At 44.9% G+C, this 18,102-nt stretch overlaps 1 pseudogene; it reads right to left on the bottom strand.

Annotated features, from left to right (window-relative positions):
* Window positions 1-8,057: 8,057 nt before the first annotated feature.
* LOC126267604 (metallophosphoesterase domain-containing protein 1-like) overlaps window positions 8,058-18,102 on the bottom strand; it is an 88,191-nt pseudogene continuing 78,146 nt past the window's right edge.

An 18,102-nucleotide genomic window follows, 5' to 3' on the forward strand; every position in this document is an offset into this window, starting at 1 on the left:
TAAGAGTGCTGCAACAGATCCCGTGACACCGGCAACTTGTGTGAAGAAAACAGACCGGCCAGGACAGTCAGTGGAGAAGGTAGAACGCGTGTGGAAAACACTCGTCAGGAGTCGGAAGAAATGGACGACCCGTAAGGGCAGACAACTGCAGATACCTCAGTCAACTGATCCATTCTACACAAACGTCTGCGTATAAAACAATACCGCTTGCAGCTGTTACGTACGTTCTATGCTCGGGACGATATGAGAATTTTTGCAATGACTTGTAGCGGCTATTGTAGGAGGACCGTTTTTCACAGAAGTTGGTTTTCAGTAACAAAATCACGCTTCATATGCCTGGAAAGATGACTCATCGTAACGTGCATGTTTTGGTCACAGAATATCCACTAGACATTGTGGAACACATTCATAATACACCTAAACTTGACGTTTTTTGTGCTGTGTGCTCTTCAGAAGCTTCTGGACCATTTTTCTTTGCGGAGAAATCCTGAATGTTTTCGTGTACCTGGACATCGTGCAGAAGTGGCTTATGCCACAGTTACAGCAAGGTAGTGCAGATTTCATCCTGCAAGAAGCTGGTGTTCCGTCAAATTTGTACAGTGCCTAACTCCCTTAGCACTGCGCTGGATGTGCTTCCCATCAACTATCTTCTTCAATAGTTCCCATCGTCACCTAACACCGTGTGATTTCTTCTTATTGTGTCACGTCAGAGACCGTGTGTTCCTGCCTGCATTGCCACTGCGTTTAGAAGAGTTGCGAGGAAGAATCAACAATGACATGGAGGGACATATATGACAAGATTCTGAATATCATATTTCTAGAGGTGATAAGGGCCTAAAATTGTTAATTTATATTCATCTATTAAAGTGGGCCCTGTCTCCGACATATGTTAATTGAACACCCTTCAAAATAGTGAAATAGGAGTACTACAGCTACTAAATTAGAAAAGAATTGCCATTAGCTTGATTCATAGCGATAAAGTAAAACATAAATAATTGACAAATAATGACAATGCTATTATTTAAAGACCTTGGCATACTTAAGTGTCGGGAAAACACTAATAATCATGCACACGAATAATAGAATTCACAAAATGCCCAGTGGCTGTCATGATGTTAATTGAAAGGCCAATGGTACGACAGAAGGAAATGTGTTGTACCTTTGGTCAGAGTTGAAAACCGACTACTCGTCAAATTAAAGATGCAAGTCTTCAAAGTGAAATCTGAAGTGATCGAAATGTTATAAAATTACTTTAGTTTCCCCAAAAATCATCTCGCAGCTGCTGTTCGATCCCACCAGTCGTCTAGGGTGTTGTTCGTGGAAGCTGGACTGACTGCAGAAACTGCCGTTGGCAGCACCAACGATCCTTGCCAATGGCTAAGTTGAAATCAGACTGAATTTTCTCGAAGTCCGTACACCAGCTCTGATAGCAGCAGGCAGGCGGCGTCTCTTGCCAGTTTCGCAGCTGATGTTGATGACAAAGTACATGAAGATTATGTGATTTTTGATCGAATTTTTTCTACAGGGAAACCTCGCACATCCACCTTTCTTACTGTATTCGGATTGGCTGGTATTTAGATCTATCAAATTCCAACTGATCAAAATCCTCCTTAGAACATGCTAGTCCCCTTCTCTGTGTTACCCCTCCTCGGTTAACCAGCAACGTGCTTTCTAACATTTTATTCAGAAAATGTCATCTCACGCTCTGTTCATCTTTCTCTTTGACCAATGAGGCTGTTCTTGTCGGCACAGCCGAAGTCCTCTGACTTTATGTGAGCCAGTTCCTGGGGTTCTTATATCGGCTTAAGTCAACACAGCCAGCGGCATCTCAAGCTTTCAAAGCCCAAAACTGTGGGTCCCCATTCCACTCTCTAGACGTCTACTGTGATGTGCGGCGCTTTTACAGAGAAAAACTTTTTTTGTGCATTATAGTGCTTTCTGCTGAAATGTTTCTCCTCCCCCATTCTCCAGGATTGTAAACTGTTTTGAGGCAGTTGCCCCTGCAGCTCAGGAGATCTTATCTGCATTCGTCCACGATGATTGACCACCCCGGAGCGGCAAATACAAAGAACTGTCTGGCCTGTTGGCTATTGGCTATTGGCCCGCGCCCTCATCAGATGCCCTTCCACGAAATGGCTTGGAGCGAGGGAGCCTACTTTTACTACTCCAGCAGCCCGTGTACTTCTGCACTGCCCATAATGCTTCCAACTACCTCTCGTTTTTATAAAGCTTGCAAATCTGAATCAAGAGTGAACTAAGAGTAAGATTACATTAGTCTCTTGCTGAAAATCACTAGCAGCATAGTTTATCATCTTCTTCGATGTCTTATTAAATGTTCTGACCAAATTGGCCTTTCATTATGGATTTATATACGTTATGTAAGCGATCCCAGAAAAATGCTCATGTAACAGTATTGGCGTTTCCCACGTCACAAACAGTGACCATTTGAGTACCTGTAAGGAGATGTAAAAAGTTGGAGTGATGTGTGTGTGTTTTGTGTATCTCGTGTAGTTTTCGTGCAGTCAACAAACAAAGCCTTGCAGGCACTTATGAACAACCCTGTACTGAATCCCTGTACAAGGCCAATTGCAGGGGACACACAGTCGCACTTCCTATGCTCACCATTGAATGGAACGGCGAAAAAACCCTAATACTGATACAATGAGAAGTACCCTGTGGTATGCACATCATAGTGAATTTCCGAGTGTTGTTTCTAGACTTGGTCCTGGAGTAGGTGTGGATCCCATCGCAAACCATGCACATCCCCCACGCGTGGTGGAAAGCTCTCCTTAGGTGGAGGCCAATAGCTGGCCTCGAGATACAAACAGGCCACACACTTATCACACTACAGATCTTTCGACTAGAAATTATGTTTGCACATCCGTTCCTCCATCATCCTATTTTCACACCAACATCTATTCACCTAGGATAGACAAAATTCACGGATTATTCTCCTCGCCATGGATTTTCCTTGACGAGTACACTAGTCACTGCTTTACCTTTGGATCGATAAGGAAGTAAGCAGATGCTTTCTTGCTAATGCTGTCACTTGATACATGCTTGCTTCAATCAAAACGGGCGAAACTGCATCTCCGCTTTTAAACAATAGTATTGACAAAAGTGTAAAAGAACAAACTGGAACCATACACAAATGGTTTTGTTTGAGTTTTACGCCTTGTTTCAAGGTCTTAACTTCATCTTCAGAAATGCCCGCTCAAGAATTTGTGACCCTGTCAGAAACTAGACAACTGTTTTCCAAATTTATAAATAGTGCTAATCAGCGTATCTTTGCCGGGACCGGGTGTTTACGTAAGACCCAGTAGGATCTCTCAGCCTCAGTTCTATCAGTTTTCTGAAGCAGCCAACACGTAACGTCCAAGTCTGGTAGTCATCGTCCATCACCTCGTTGGCGATGGTCTCCACTGACAGTTCACATAGCCAGAAGACCAGTAAGAGTTACTTTACGGAATACAGCAGTTAGCCACTTTTTACATATTTTTATTTATCCTAATATGCGTTTTGGGCTTTCGCCCATCTCCATTTGGCGTATTTAAATTTTTCTTAGTACCTCATTATCACGTTGACTGCATTCTACATCAAAACATATAAAAGGTGTCCGGTTGATGTATTTCTTATCGTTATATAATCTGCAGCCACAGAGCTCAATCACCAGTGAAATGGATGAGCCAATGAGGAGAAGTAGCCCCTGACATGGGCCAGGGTGCTCACTGCCGGCCCCCCAGCCTGCAACTGTACGTCTAGAGCTCCTGCCTACTGCACAGGCTACGGGCTGTCACGTTCCATCTACGCTGCTCATTGTTCACCGCTCTCCCGGTCGTTTCAAACAAGTAGCACACTTCAAACATGACAATACAATGAGGGAACAAAAGTCGGGAGAGCAATGTGCACGTATACAGATGGCGGTAGTATCGCGTACATAAGGGAATTAACAGACTTTGAACGGGAAGCCAAACGCAAGGGACTCTCCATTTCGGAAATCGTCATGGAATTCAGTATTCCAGTGTCAAGCGTGTGTCGGGAATACCAAATTTCGGACATTACCTCTCACCATGGCCAACGCAGTGGCCGATGGCTTTCACTTGACGACCGAGAGCATCTGCGTCGGCGTAGATTTGTCAGTACTAACAGACAAGCAGTAACAGCAGAAATCAATGAGGGACGCACGACGTACGTATGTTAGGACAGTGCGGTGAAATTTGGCGACGCGGGTGCCTTTGCTAATACCGCGACATCGTCTGCGCTAGTGTTCATATCGGTTGGACTGTAATACAGGTGAGTCCCCATTTCAGTTGCTAAGAGCGGTTGTTAGGGTTTGAGTGTGTCGCACACCCGTCGAAGCCAGGTCGGAAGTCGTCGACAAGGCACTGTGCAAGATGGTAGTGGCTCCATAATGGTGTGGGCTGAGCTTACATGGAATGGATTGCGTACTCTGGTCTGGTTGAACTTCTCATTCCGTTTGCAGCATTTCATGGGCTTCATGTTCCCAAAGAACGATGGAATTTGAATGGATGATAATGCACATTTCACCAGCCCAAAATTTTTCGCTATTTGTTTGAAGAACATTCTGACAATTCGAAAGAAAGATTTGACCACCCAGATCGCCCGAAATGAAGTCCATCGAACATTTAAGGTACATAATCCAAATATCAGCTCGTGCACAAAATCCAGCGCCGACCACACTTTACAATTATGCAAGCGTTGCTCAATATTTCTGCAGGGGACTTCCAACGACTTGCTGTGTACATGCGATGTCTAATTTCTGCTCGGGGCCAGGCATTTTACCATGTTGTATATTCAGCTAGTACCATTTTCTACATTGTTATCTATCTTAACCACTGAAATCTGATGATTAACCCTAGTGATCCCTTTTCTTCCTCTGATATTAGTGCGAAGTATTTGTTCGATTAGGTAAATATAAACCTTCGGTGCACAAAACTTCCATTCATAGAGTCCATTTTGATCTAGTCCTAATGTCAAGATTATGGCACGACCCATCCAGTTCACCTACACCCGCATAATTGACCTCGAGTAATAACCGTAATAAGATTGCTTGGTTCACGTCTGTACAAAGGGTCAGGGAACGGTATCTCCTTGTGGGCTGGTAAGGTGTACCGTGACAGGTACTTGCGATTAAATATTTTCCTCCATCTCAGGAGAAGAGCACTGTTTCAGTATCTCACTCATTTGTCTCTAAAAGGGCACAGACGAAAGGCCGACGAATTTATTGCTGTCAATAAGTAAGATACTTGTGTGGAAGACAGATGCATTTCCATATATACTATGAACATTTCAAATTCGCACAGTAAGTGGATAGGTGGTTGGTACACAGCATGTGTGGAGTCAGTACCGGCTACCGATCCGCCTGGCCGTGAGTGGCAGAATAAGTAACACACACACACACACACACACACACACACACACACACACACAGGGTGCCGTCCATGTCGGTCGCCCTTTACAGCTGACAGCGCTGCGCGGAACGGAACGGAACGGAACGGAACGCCCTGTTTGGCGTCGCCTACGGCATTTGCGCAAGGCTGTCCCTACGAGCGATCGAAGTGTTCAGTGACGGACAAAACTGTCTTATCAGACATATGTGGCAAGCGCATTCTGTACTTCAGAACAAACGGAAAACTCTCCGTCACAGGAAATGTAAATGTTTACTCTAGAGAGAGTCACTGTCGTACAGGATCCTAAGTTCGGAAGGTACGCAGGGGCTGAATGGAAGTCTAATAATACCAGACCTATTAATAGTACTCACGACTGTCAGAATCCCTGCAGTGTGAAGCAACAACGCCCCCGGCTGGAACATCGTTGGTAGCTGAAATTCAACGATTCAGCGATCTATTTATGAATCCGAGCTTATTAAAGAATACGGCAAACTGAATGGTGGGTCTTCCGGTTGGTTGGTTGGTTGGTTGATTGATTTGGGAGAGGAGACCAAACAGAGGTCATCGGTCCCATCGGATTAGAGAAGGATGGCGAAGGAAGTCGGCCGTGCCCTTTCAAAGGAAACATCCCGGCATTTGCCTGAAGCGATATGGGGGAATCACGGAAAACTTAAATCAGGATGGCCGGACGCGGGTTTGAGCCGTCGTCCTCCCGAGTGCGAGTCCAGTGTCCTAATCGTTGCGCCTTCGCGCTCGGTGGGTGTTCTGGCAAAAGAAGCATTGCCCAGAAGACTACTTCTAAGCACCCCTGTGAGTATATAATAAATAGTCCGTAAGCCGTCATACTGTGCGTGGCAGCGGCTACACATTACACGCTACCAATAGCAGTCGTTTCCTGTCTCACTTTACTCGCGCACTGCGTGCGTGAAAAGCGACTGCCTACACATCTCTGTAGGCACTGTGAAGTACCTTGCCCCATTCCCACTGTTCCTATGCGAGATAAACGGTGGCGGCGGCAGATTTTTGTAACAGTGCTCCTTGAACGCTCGTTCTCAAAATCTACTTAACTCTACATCGATCGCAGCAGCGCCTTTTATGCGACTTGCTATATAGATGCACTACTCTCTCCAAAAATCTTCAAGTGTGTGTGTGTGTGTGTGTGTGTGTGTGTGTGTGTGTGTGTGTGTGTGTGTGTGTGTGTGTGTTCCTAGGGGACCAAACTGCTGAGGTCATCGGTCCCTAGTCTTACACACTACTTAAATTAACTGATGCGAAGAACAACACACACACACACCCTTGCCCGAGGGAGGACTCGAACCTCCGGCAGGATGGGCCGCGCAGTTCGTGACATGGCGCCTCAAACCGCGCGGTCACTCCGCGCGGCACTACAGTCTCCCAGTAGATCTCTAGCAAATCTAGGTCTTTAACTCGCCTACCCTAATACTGATTTCAGTATTCTACCCGTTTCATGTCGCTTCTTAGTGTTAGCCCCGAATGCTTGTAAGATACGACAACCACAAAATGTCCGACATTGATCTTGGAAAGGGATACAATGCGGGTCTGTAAACGACTTCTATCTCAGTCTCAGAGTCCGAAGGAACACTCGAAAGTGATGAGATGGTACAGCGAACAGCAGTAGTATAACAGAAACTTTTACGGTTTACTGAATGAGTTCGTGGTGTACGATAACATGTGCTTCTGAAAAAGATATTTTTCTTGTCACATCAAGGATTTGGAGAATTGTTACACTTCTCATGTAGCACAATGTATAAAGACTAAAGGGAGGAAGGAAGGAAGGAAGGAAGGAAGGAAGGAAGGGATTCGGGAACGTTGTACCTTTAGACCACAATCTCGGATAGGGAAAGAGAGCGAAATAAATGGTCTGAACGCTTTCGAAGGAACCGCCCCTGTTCTCGTTTAAAACTATTTAGAAAATCCACGGAAAAACTAAATCCAAGTGACCCGCTCCTGGTACACTGTAGCTGGAAGGCGTGGCAGACGCCGTGTGAGGGTCTGGGGTTGAGCCCCGACGCAGCAAGCGCATTCTGCCAGTAAGATTCTATTCCGCAGCACCCCATGTTTTCTGCATTTATACCGAAGCGTCGCATAAAATGAACATGCGTGTAGTTGAAAACAAAGCGAACACAGGACGAAAGGTTTTGTTGTTTCAGTCGTTCTGGAGACGCCAGTGAATGTGTGTTTTGAAAATAACTTATTGTTCGCCACAGCCACAACAATGTCATTACGCAATGGTCGGTTCTGGCCGTCTCATGCCACTCTAATCCTCACACGATAAGGAAGATACCGTGGTTCTCACACACCACTGCGAATGGGGATTGGACCGCGATGTCTGTCTTATCATCTGAGGATTAGAATGGCATGAGACGGCCAGAACCGACCATTTTGTAATGACATTGTTGCGATTGTGGCGAACAATAAATTAATTTTGGTAGGTTTTGTATTGGAGTATGTAGCGACCCGTGCTCGAGCCCAGATTCCTCGCGTTTCAAGAGCGGTCGCCTCAACAGGTGTATACACAGTACACAGTGGTACATATACATCAGATGCAATTGGCAGGTTTCTGAGAAGGTGATTTACGTCGCACTTTAATACACTGGCGTAAATAATTTTTCCAGTTGATTTAATTCAATAAGCGTCATGGACGGCCCCAGAAACACGGCATTTTGACTTCACCCTCTGCTGAATAGCTATCAGTGGTTCTACACAGCGAGCAAGCACACTTCTGCAGCAAAGGCTACCGTCACCAATTGGTAGGCTGTGCGTAACCAAAATGTCTGTAGAGTCAGGTATTTTATTCCATTTTTATAAAAACAGTGTCCTCTTAGTGGGACACTGGAGGCGCACTTTCAAACTTCATATTGCCACGGTGTACCGTATACTTCCAAGCCATTAAATACAACTTCTAAATCCTGTAAATATGAGCAGTTCGTAATGTTCGAATTTTACCAACAACACTGCAACCTAAAAGACATGTTCTACCACCTGGATTACGTCTCAGAGGATGTGTAAATGTTTCATCAGAACTCAGCTCCTGATTTCCCCTAATAACAATTTTTTTCTTGTGGGGCAGCTGACTTACCCAATTATTGAAATCAATAGTCTCCTCGTGTCTGCCACATTTTGTAAAATCGCCTGCATTCATGAAATCGTCGTCTGGTATATCAAATATTATATGTGGGGTCAGACTGTATCGCACATACTTATCAAAAAATGGCTCTGAGCACTATGCGACGTAAATTCTGAGGTCATCACTCCCCTAGAACTTAGAACTACTTAAACGCAACTAACCTAAGGAGATCACACACATCCATACCCGAGGCAGGATTCTAACCTGCGACCGTTGCGGTCACGTGGTTCCTGACTGTAGCGCCTAGAACAACTCTGCCACTCCGCACATACTTATCTGGTATTAAATGTTCTGCTGTAACAGCGTGAACTTTTATCACTTTCTGATTTTTTAATGTTTTTTTCGCGCATCCTTGGGATTACTCGATAGGTCATGAACGGGGATGCTCTTAAGCCCTCGAAATAGATGTGTAACGGAACACTCACTAATGCTGGTCCATATTTTAATCCCCAAATAGAGCGACCGGCTGACTTATACATCAACAAGGTCAAGTATTCAGACAATGAACCGCTAAGCTATTTGAGCCTCAGTGACCGACAAACTCTGATGGTGCCTGTTTCCGTATGATGCAATTTTTCCAATTGTCACTACATATTCACTGCAGTGTAGGTTCAGTTTATCTGCGTGGTTGGTACTGATATCATTTGACGTCATCACACCGCCGCTGGTTTCATCCCAACTACTCCGCTCATTTGATTTCAATGCATTCACCTCACTTCCTTTTGCATTTATAACTGCGGTGCAGAGCTTTGCAACGCTTAATGGGACTGCACGCTGACCGTGTCATAACGGACGCCTCCGACAGCCCATATGGACCGCGGTAACAGCTTTCATACACCGCGGCGTCCATCTCTTGCCACAACGGAAATAGGAAAACAGAGATACGGGGAGTTAACTCAGTTTGCTGGATTCTAGAAGGACATCGATAAGCCACTTATCGCCCGATAAGCTACGCACTTGTTGTAATAACTACAGATAGGGAACAGCGCTGGCTGAACGCTGTGCTGTGTACTGAACGTGGACCTTTCACCAGAACAACAGGAGGAGACGACGCAGTTCACTGGTTTTCGTTTACACAGTGGACACAGCAAAGCTAGTACCGTTCCTTTCGCGTGGTGGTAGCGTAAGAGACGTGTTGGCGCCAAAATAAATTGCTAGCTTATAACATGGATACGGGAATGCGGTTTCCGCGGGAAGAACACACAGCTATGTTGTATAAAATGAGACATGTGGCTGTTAATGCTAATCAGGCTCGCGGTTAATCGCTTAGAAGATTGCGATTAGCATAGGCAGTATCTGTTTAATTATATGTTACTCCGATGAGAAGACCCAGTAGCAGCACACCAAACTCAATTGCAGTGCTAGAGATTCTATGCATTGCTACAATCCTAATGATTTGTTACTTCTGTCGAGTTCATATGTAGTGTAAGTAGCCTGTTTAGGTTTTTTACGTTGGTAACGCCACGTAGCACTCTGTATGAAAATCACTGACTGCTGTGTGCAGTCTGTGGCTGGTTGGCATGGTTGGAATATTCGCTATTGTAGTGTTGGGCAGTTGGATGGGAACAGCGCATAGCGTTACTCAGTTGGAGGTGAGCCGCCAGCAGTGGTGGATGTGGGGAGAGAGATGGCAGAGATTTGAGAGCGGACAATCTGGACGTGCGTCCGTCAGAAAAAGGAAATTTGTAATACTGGATATCATGAATATATGACTTTTGAACAAAAAATGGTTCAAATGGCTCTGAGCACTATGGGACTTAACAGCTGTGGTCATCAGTCCCCTAGAACTTAGAACTACTTAAACCTAACTAACCTAAGGACATCACACACATCCATGCCCGAGGCAGGATTCGAACCTGCGACCGTAGCGGTCACGCGGTTCCAGACTGAAGCGCCTAGGACCGCACGGCCTGACTTTTGAACACTATTAAGGTAAATACATTGTTTGTTCTCTGTCAAAATCTTTCATTCGCTAACTACGCCTACCAGTAGTTAGTGCCTTCAGTAGTTTGAATCTTTTATTTAGCTGGCAGTAGTGGCACTCGCCGTATTGCAGTAGTTTGGAGTAACGAAGATTTTTGTGACGTAAATGATTTATAAAAGATATGGGGTAATGTTAGACAGGGCCATTCTTTTGTAGGGATTACTGAAAGTCAGATAGCGTTGCGCTAAAAATATTGTGTGTCAGTTTAGTGTTGATCAGAATAAGTAAAGAGAATAATGTCTGAGTACGTTCTGTTTTTTTCCAGTTGTTTGTAAATCAAATAACGTAGAGGTTTATAAGCACAGTAATTCATTAATTTTTGAAAGGTGATGTTTCAGTAGTATAAATTTCACTTCTGTTATATTTATCTACAATGTGTTGGCATATTCACAAACATTTTATACTGGCATATAGCATGCATAAATGTAAGCAATAAATGATGATGAAATTGCAATATTGTGGTTCATTTTACTGAAGACAAAATCGCCGTCCAGAGGTACAAATTACCGCATCTCAAATGTATGCTCGTTCATTAATTAAGTAACTCGCTTTGTCCCCCCCCCCCCTCTCTATTGGACGAACTTTAGGGACAATGTTTACAGTCACAAAGAAGAACGCTAACTTTGCCTGGTGAACTTTAGAAGTGAGAGGCGAAAAAACTGCTTCATCGGCAAACACGAGGCGAAAGCGAAACTCGCCGCCTCGCAACGCGACCCGAATGGGACAGCGCGGCGCCCGAGACCCTCGTCGCCTCCTCCATATTCTGCGGCGCGGTTCCAGCAGCACGGGCCGTTGTGAAATCTCACAGCCAGCTGCTTCTGGAATGCGAAATCCGCAGTGTGTTGCCTTACAGGGACCACGCTGGAGGCCTCCCAGCTTGTCTTCGGAGCGGACACCTGGCACACCTCGCTCTTTCTATTTTTCTGTCTTTGGCAACAATGTCACTCACCAGCCTCGACCCTCGTGGAAACAATGAAAACGAATATAAATACGTTGGTTTCCCTGCGAAAGGTCGCTGCGACCGGACCAAAATGTCCATGATCTCAGTGTTTGAGGTATTTCATGTTTAAATAAAATTTTCTCGGTTTTCAATGTGCGTCTTTTCCCATAAAATATTCGCGTCTGCTGTCTCCGCCATCGTCATCAGGAGTAAATTACTGACTGCCGGGAATAGAGCGCGGTTACCGCGTATATAGGGGGGATGTTAAGAGGATAAAACTTCAGGAGTAAAAGGAACAAAGAAGTTCTTAACGCTGTTTTGTCACTAAATGACATTCTTTAAATCGTGAAATTGCAGTTTCAGTCTAAGTGGCATTATCAAATATAAGATTCGGTAGCATACCACGGTATAAACACAGTTTAAAAATAACAGTGCCCTCGTAGCGCTGTGCCAATCTTGATGATAATGATAATAGCGGCAAGGGCTGTTTAAGATGACACGAGTAACATGATGCGTAAACTTATTCACATGCAATTTGAAACACAATTGTGAATGCATAACGTCAGTCAACGTGGGGTGGAGATAACAAGATGGGACGCAAGCAGGCCTACATAGAAAGTAAAATGACGTCATCTGAAGTACCAGTACTAATTCCTTTCCGCCCGGCGGATTTGTGTCGAGGTCTGGTGAGACAGCCAGTCTGTAGATGGTTTTTAGGAGGTTTTCCATCTGCCTCGGCGAATGCGGGTTGCTTCCCCTTATTCCGCCTCAGTTACACTATGACGGCGACTGCTTTGCAAACAAGTTCTCCACGTACGCGTACACCAGCATTACTCTACCTCGGAAATATAGGGGTTACACTCGTCTGGTGTGATACGTTCCCTGGGGGTTCCACCGGGGGCCGAACCGCACAATAACCCTGGGTTCGGTGTGGGGCGGCAGAAGGGTGAAGTGGACTGCGGTAGTCGTCGTGGGGTTTTGGACCACTGCGGCTGCGGCGGGGACGGAGCCTCTCCGTCGTTTCTAGGTCTCCGTTTAACATACAATATAATACAATACTAATTCCTTTCTGTAGATTCAGTTATTTTCGCGTATATACAGAGAAAATTATTGAACTATATGAAAAAAACGTAAATTAGTTACAAAATGCGGCGTGTACACACTTCATTCAACATGTAAACGTCACTACAGGTATTAGGATTTAGGCTATGACATGTACCATATGCCTGTCACCACTGGCGACCATGTGGCGCACACGAATAGCGAAATTCTGCATGACTCGCTGAAGTGTCGAAACATCGATGCTGTCGATGACCTCCTGAATGGCTGTTTTCAGCTCAGCAACGGTTTGGGGTTATTGCTGTACACTTTGTTTTTGATATAGCCCCGCAAAAAGGAGTCGCATGTGTTCAGATCTGGAGAATAAGACGGAGAGAATAAGAGGCCCATGCCAGTGGCCTCTGGGTACCCCAGAGCCAGGATGCGGTCTCCAATGTGCTCCTGCAGGATATCAAACACTCTCCTGCTTCGATGGGGTCGAGATCCGTCTTGCATAAACCACATCTTGTCGAAATCAGGGTTACTGGATAATGGGAATGAAGTCATCTTCCAAAAGCTTCACGTACCGTTCGGTTGTCACCGTGTCATCAAGGAATATCGACTGATTATTCCGTGACTGGACATTGCACACCACACAGTCTACGCTGAGGGTGAAGAGACTTCTCGATCGCGAAATGCGGATTCTCAGTTCCCCAAATGCGCCAATTTTGCTTATTGGCGAACCGATCCAAATGAAAGTGAGCTTCGTCGCTAAACCAAACGTTGCATTCGCATACTAATTCCTATCATGCCCTGCGGCCAAACGTGCAGTTTGAATGTCCTAACGCGAACCGTTCAGAAGTTATCACGATTTTATTTCATATAGTCCAATAATTGTCACCCTGTATGTTAGTACGAACTTTTTACTTTCTTTTGCTGCCAAGAATCAGCTCCTCACGTTTCTCCACTTGGTTAATATTCACGTCGTGTGCGCGAGGCAATACCATCTGGCTTCCTGGAAAGGGCTGGAATGACGCATGCCCGGGAAGGCGAGTTGGACAGAAGCTTCCGGCTCGCCGTGAGACCGAGTGACGTCATATGGCGCGAGAGACTGGGACTACGTTTAAAAGTGCTGACCCTCCTCTCTGTAAGAATCTGTCTTTGTTTCCGCTGTTTCCAAAACCCATCCCATCCGCTGCCTCCTGCTAGAATCGTTTAAGTTTAATCCTATTCCGATAACATTGTTCATTGCGAACTCTCAGTATAAAGGAACATCATGCAAAATCCTCACACTCTCAGAATGTATTTCGTGTTCGTTCTGCAGGTGATGGTCTGCTAGCGGTTTTCACCCACGGCCGACTTCTCAAGCCTCCTTTGTTGCTATGTTGTGCGTTTCCTCCGCACGAGCTCATGCTAGCGCGTAATTTCGGTCCTCCTGTGGAAAATTTTTATTCCTGATGGTGGCAGAGACAACAGTGTAAAGATCGTTAACTTTATTCAGAGTGGTGAGTCTTGAAAACCGAGAAGCTTTTGCGCTGACACGCCACCAAAAAGGACTTTGAGGTGGCGCATATCATGACGCAGAATTACATACGGAATGAATTAAATTCATATGTAACCGTACGTCTTTCTTAAGCTAACCAATCAGATATTTCGAGATACCAATGCTTTATCACGGATTACCTTGAACTTCACAGGCCACGACATTTTCTATAAATAACCAGCGGAAAGGTGAGGCGAAACCCTTGCCTTCAGCTTCTTTCACTTGCAGGACATTCCCGTTTTGAGCGGTGATTACACTTTGGGAGAGTGAGCAATCAACAATTCTAATGATTTAATGAGTCACCATACTTGAAATGGACGATAACAGTGGTCGATAAAGGTGGCTCTGAGCACTGTACCACTTAACATCTGTGGTCATCAGTCGCCTAGAACCTAGAACTACTTAAACCTAACTAACCTAAGGACATCACACACATCCATGCCCGAGGCAGGATTCGAACCTGCGACCGTAGCAGTCGCACGGTTCCAGACTGCGCGCCTAGAACCGCGAGACCACCGCGGCCGGCGGTCGATAAAGGTCACCTAGATACTACTCGTTTCAGTATACTGTGGACGGAAAATGTTTTATGTCGGAATCTGTCCTTTGTTAAGCTTATGTGACTTCATACCAGGATATACTAATGTATATTCTGAACTGTAAATACAAACTGTTGTGTAACGTTTCCAGTGCTGAGATGGCTGTACGAGCGAAAAAGAAGGGGAGGGAGGCACGAACCGATATTGGAAGCAAGCGCACATGAATGGCTGACAGGCTGGTACATTTTCTTTCATCGTGCTCTGTTAGTTGTACATATACTAGGGTGTCGGCGAAGGAAGTAATCGGTGCAGTTTACTGCATTTATGTGGGGCCATGTTGTGAGCAAGTGGAAATTGTAAGGAAGTGGACGTTGGGCAATGTTTCCGAAACGTTCGTACTCGAGCACTAGTGGCGTCGCGGAAAGCCTCAGTTCCATCCATGACCAGAATTTACTCACTCTTCGCGCTGTCCGGAGTTCGAGGAACATTACTCGACAGATTGATCCGTTGATTAACTAAGAAGCACTAGACAGGGAACTGTGAATAATTCACAGCGCTACCACTCTTCACAAAACTGTCTTAGCAAAGGTCGCCAGCGTCACTTTGAGGCGCGAGACGAGATAAGAATTGTAACTGTTCCAATACTAATACTGAATCGCATGTAGCAATCTGACTGCACTCAGGGAGGCTTCTAGTTCTGCCCACTGGAATGGAAACAGCGTACCTCTAGCAGGCGGTGTTCTGCCTGTCAGTGGTCCATAGCAACGTACGCCCGCAACCTCCAACCAGCCCCGCATCCACGATATTTCTGAAACGGGGCAAAAACTTGATAGTGGCGCCCCCCCCCCCTTTCCCTCGAGCGCTTGTGATAAAACGCGAAATTTTAAAAAAAAATTGATTTTTCAAAAACGTTCATTTTGTAGCGCACGTGTATCTGAATAGTTTGATATATGAAACATATGTTCCAGGAAATGTAAGACTTTGGTCTTAACTGTGTAAGTGTAGTGCCATGTCTCTTCACACAGCATTCTTCTATCGCACGTCACTGTATTCATCGCTGTGGAATTCAAACGCCTGTATTTTGTAATGGAATCCATCAAACCTATATTCAGGACAGTGGAAATTAAAATGTTCTGAGGTGCCTGTTCTGCTCCCAGTCGGACAGTTTGGCGTCCTACTCCCTTAGAAAAACTCACAATTAATACTGGTTGGGATTATTTGTAACCGGGAGAATAAGAATACTTCAGAAAATTTGCAATCTTTATTGCCTATTAGCTAATAACTTTCTCTTTTGTGTGACATAAAATTAAATGACGAAATGCAAAACGAGTGAAGACAAGAGACAAGCTAGACAGAGCTCATTTCTTCGATCCTTAGCTCCCAGCATTTTTTTCCTCTCTAATCTTGCTACAGCTTTACACGGCATGATTTCCTTTATGCGAAAGAATATTACCTTATCAACGTTCATCAAACTTTTTGCTACACGAAAAATCAAAATTTTGGTGTCTAATACTAAGAAAGTTGCTAATACTAAAATTACCCAAGACTGGTGTGGCTTCTCGATTTGATTACGTCTATTTTGTCACTGTCAGTTAGATGAAGTGAAATAGGCCCTTCTAATATTGCAGCAATTTTAACACCCACCAAATAAGTGAGACTGTATTTCATTTACATAAGTAATACGACTGATATTTCTAATTCATGAATTATATCGGAAAGTAGTAGTATTTTATATACATTTAGAATAGTCATTTTACTCTATATAATTTGTTTGATGGCCCCGTTTCTTCTCCTTCCTCGTTCTAACAAACAATCTTGTCATCACTAATTCTGTAACTACTCCAGCCATTGTGAAAACTGATTCTCTGGTTAACTTCATTAACCGTACCAGAATCGCCGGTTTAGTTATTCCGCGTTTATTCCCTGGTTAGACACTGTCTTCATACAACGCCTTTTCCGCTCTATTTCGAAAACTGAAGCGGACTGTACAACTGGCCCTTAGTAGCGTAGCTTTCTGTCAAAATTCCATTTTCTTGGTTGCTCCGAGAAGATAATACGTAATTTCTCTTACCTGTCGTTTATTTGCTCTCTGGTAGTCTGAATCTATGGATTTCGCTTGTAGTAATAACAACGCTCAACATTCTCACAACCAATCAACCACATAAATTCGGCTCGGCTTGTGTAACCCCGTCCCCTTTGCTCTGCGGGAAAGTTTTTTTTCTTTCTAAATGCGACACCGATTCCCCGCAGAGACATCACGTGTGTTATAACACACATTCGAAAATCAACTTAGAATGTGTTCAAAAGTACTCAAAAACCAACAGGGATGCGTTTCAATATCATATATTAATAATCGATAAACCAACGTGCGCTGGATGCTAGGCGCTTTGTGAAACAAGGATTTTTCCTTCATGAATTTGGCGCCCCCTGAAATTGCCGCCCGGGAGAGATACCCAGGTTTGTCCACCTCCTCTCGCCACCGCATTCTGGCCTGCCTCCACTGACAAAACGAGATAAGAGCCGAAAGTGAATAGGCCAAAAGTCAGCCCTGAGAACTGCGCATCAAGTTTACTCTTAAGTAAATGTAATATTCCGCACTGGCTGTATGAATGATTTTTATTGAATCTGCGACCGGTTTGGCACCACTTATCGGTGCATCCTCAGGCAGTATACGCTATTTATAACATGTTAACATTATAAACAGCGTATATTGCATTAGGATGCACCAATAAGTGGTGCGAAACCGGTCGCAGATTTAATAAAAATCACTCATACAGCCAGTGCGGATTTTTATTTGGAAAAATGTGGAAGTTTGGCTGTGGTTGCCCGCCATACAAAACAAAATGTAATATATTGGTTTCAGTACCATCTCGCTAAGTCAGTCTCTTGATTGAAGATCACCTTCAGCTAGCAACTGGTTCCGAGCTCTCGTAAGAAAACTCTGCCCAACCAATAATCGCCTAGAAAATCGGAAAATGACTGTTCAGAATTGAGCGACTCTGCAGGACAAGGCAGTTTTGAATTTTTGTGGATTTTCCGCATAGAAAAAATAGTTTTGTTGGTAAGACTGACCACTAATTATCGACTTCAGAAATGCTGAACGTCATAAAAAAAAAACATCCGGGTCAGAGTGTCGGTAATTTACACCCTACATCGAGTAGGGGTGCTAGCCGAAGTGTCTTGGATGTCGAGAACTACCCGCAATTCCAGCTAGCCGGGAGGCTGCTTAATACGCTTTGACCACTAACCGCCTTAAGTGGAGTAGCGAAAGAGCACACCATCAGCTCCACGCAGGGCGAAACCGACATGCACTGAATTACATTACATGAGGCCGCCCCCGCTGTGGCCGGCAGAGGTTATGCCACGAGGTGTGAGCCGCGTACTGCAGCAGGGAGAGCCAGCAGGCAGCGCCAGCCACGCGCAGCCGCCCCACCGCCTCTCCCCCCCCTCTCGTCCTATCGCGTCCTGTCCACGCGACTCCCTGGCGCAGTGGCACAGCCTC

The sequence above is a fragment of the Schistocerca gregaria genome, chromosome 4 (genome assembly GCF_023897955.1).
Source record: "Schistocerca gregaria isolate iqSchGreg1 chromosome 4, iqSchGreg1.2, whole genome shotgun sequence".
In the NCBI taxonomy this organism is placed as follows: domain Eukaryota; kingdom Metazoa; phylum Arthropoda; class Insecta; order Orthoptera; family Acrididae; genus Schistocerca; species Schistocerca gregaria.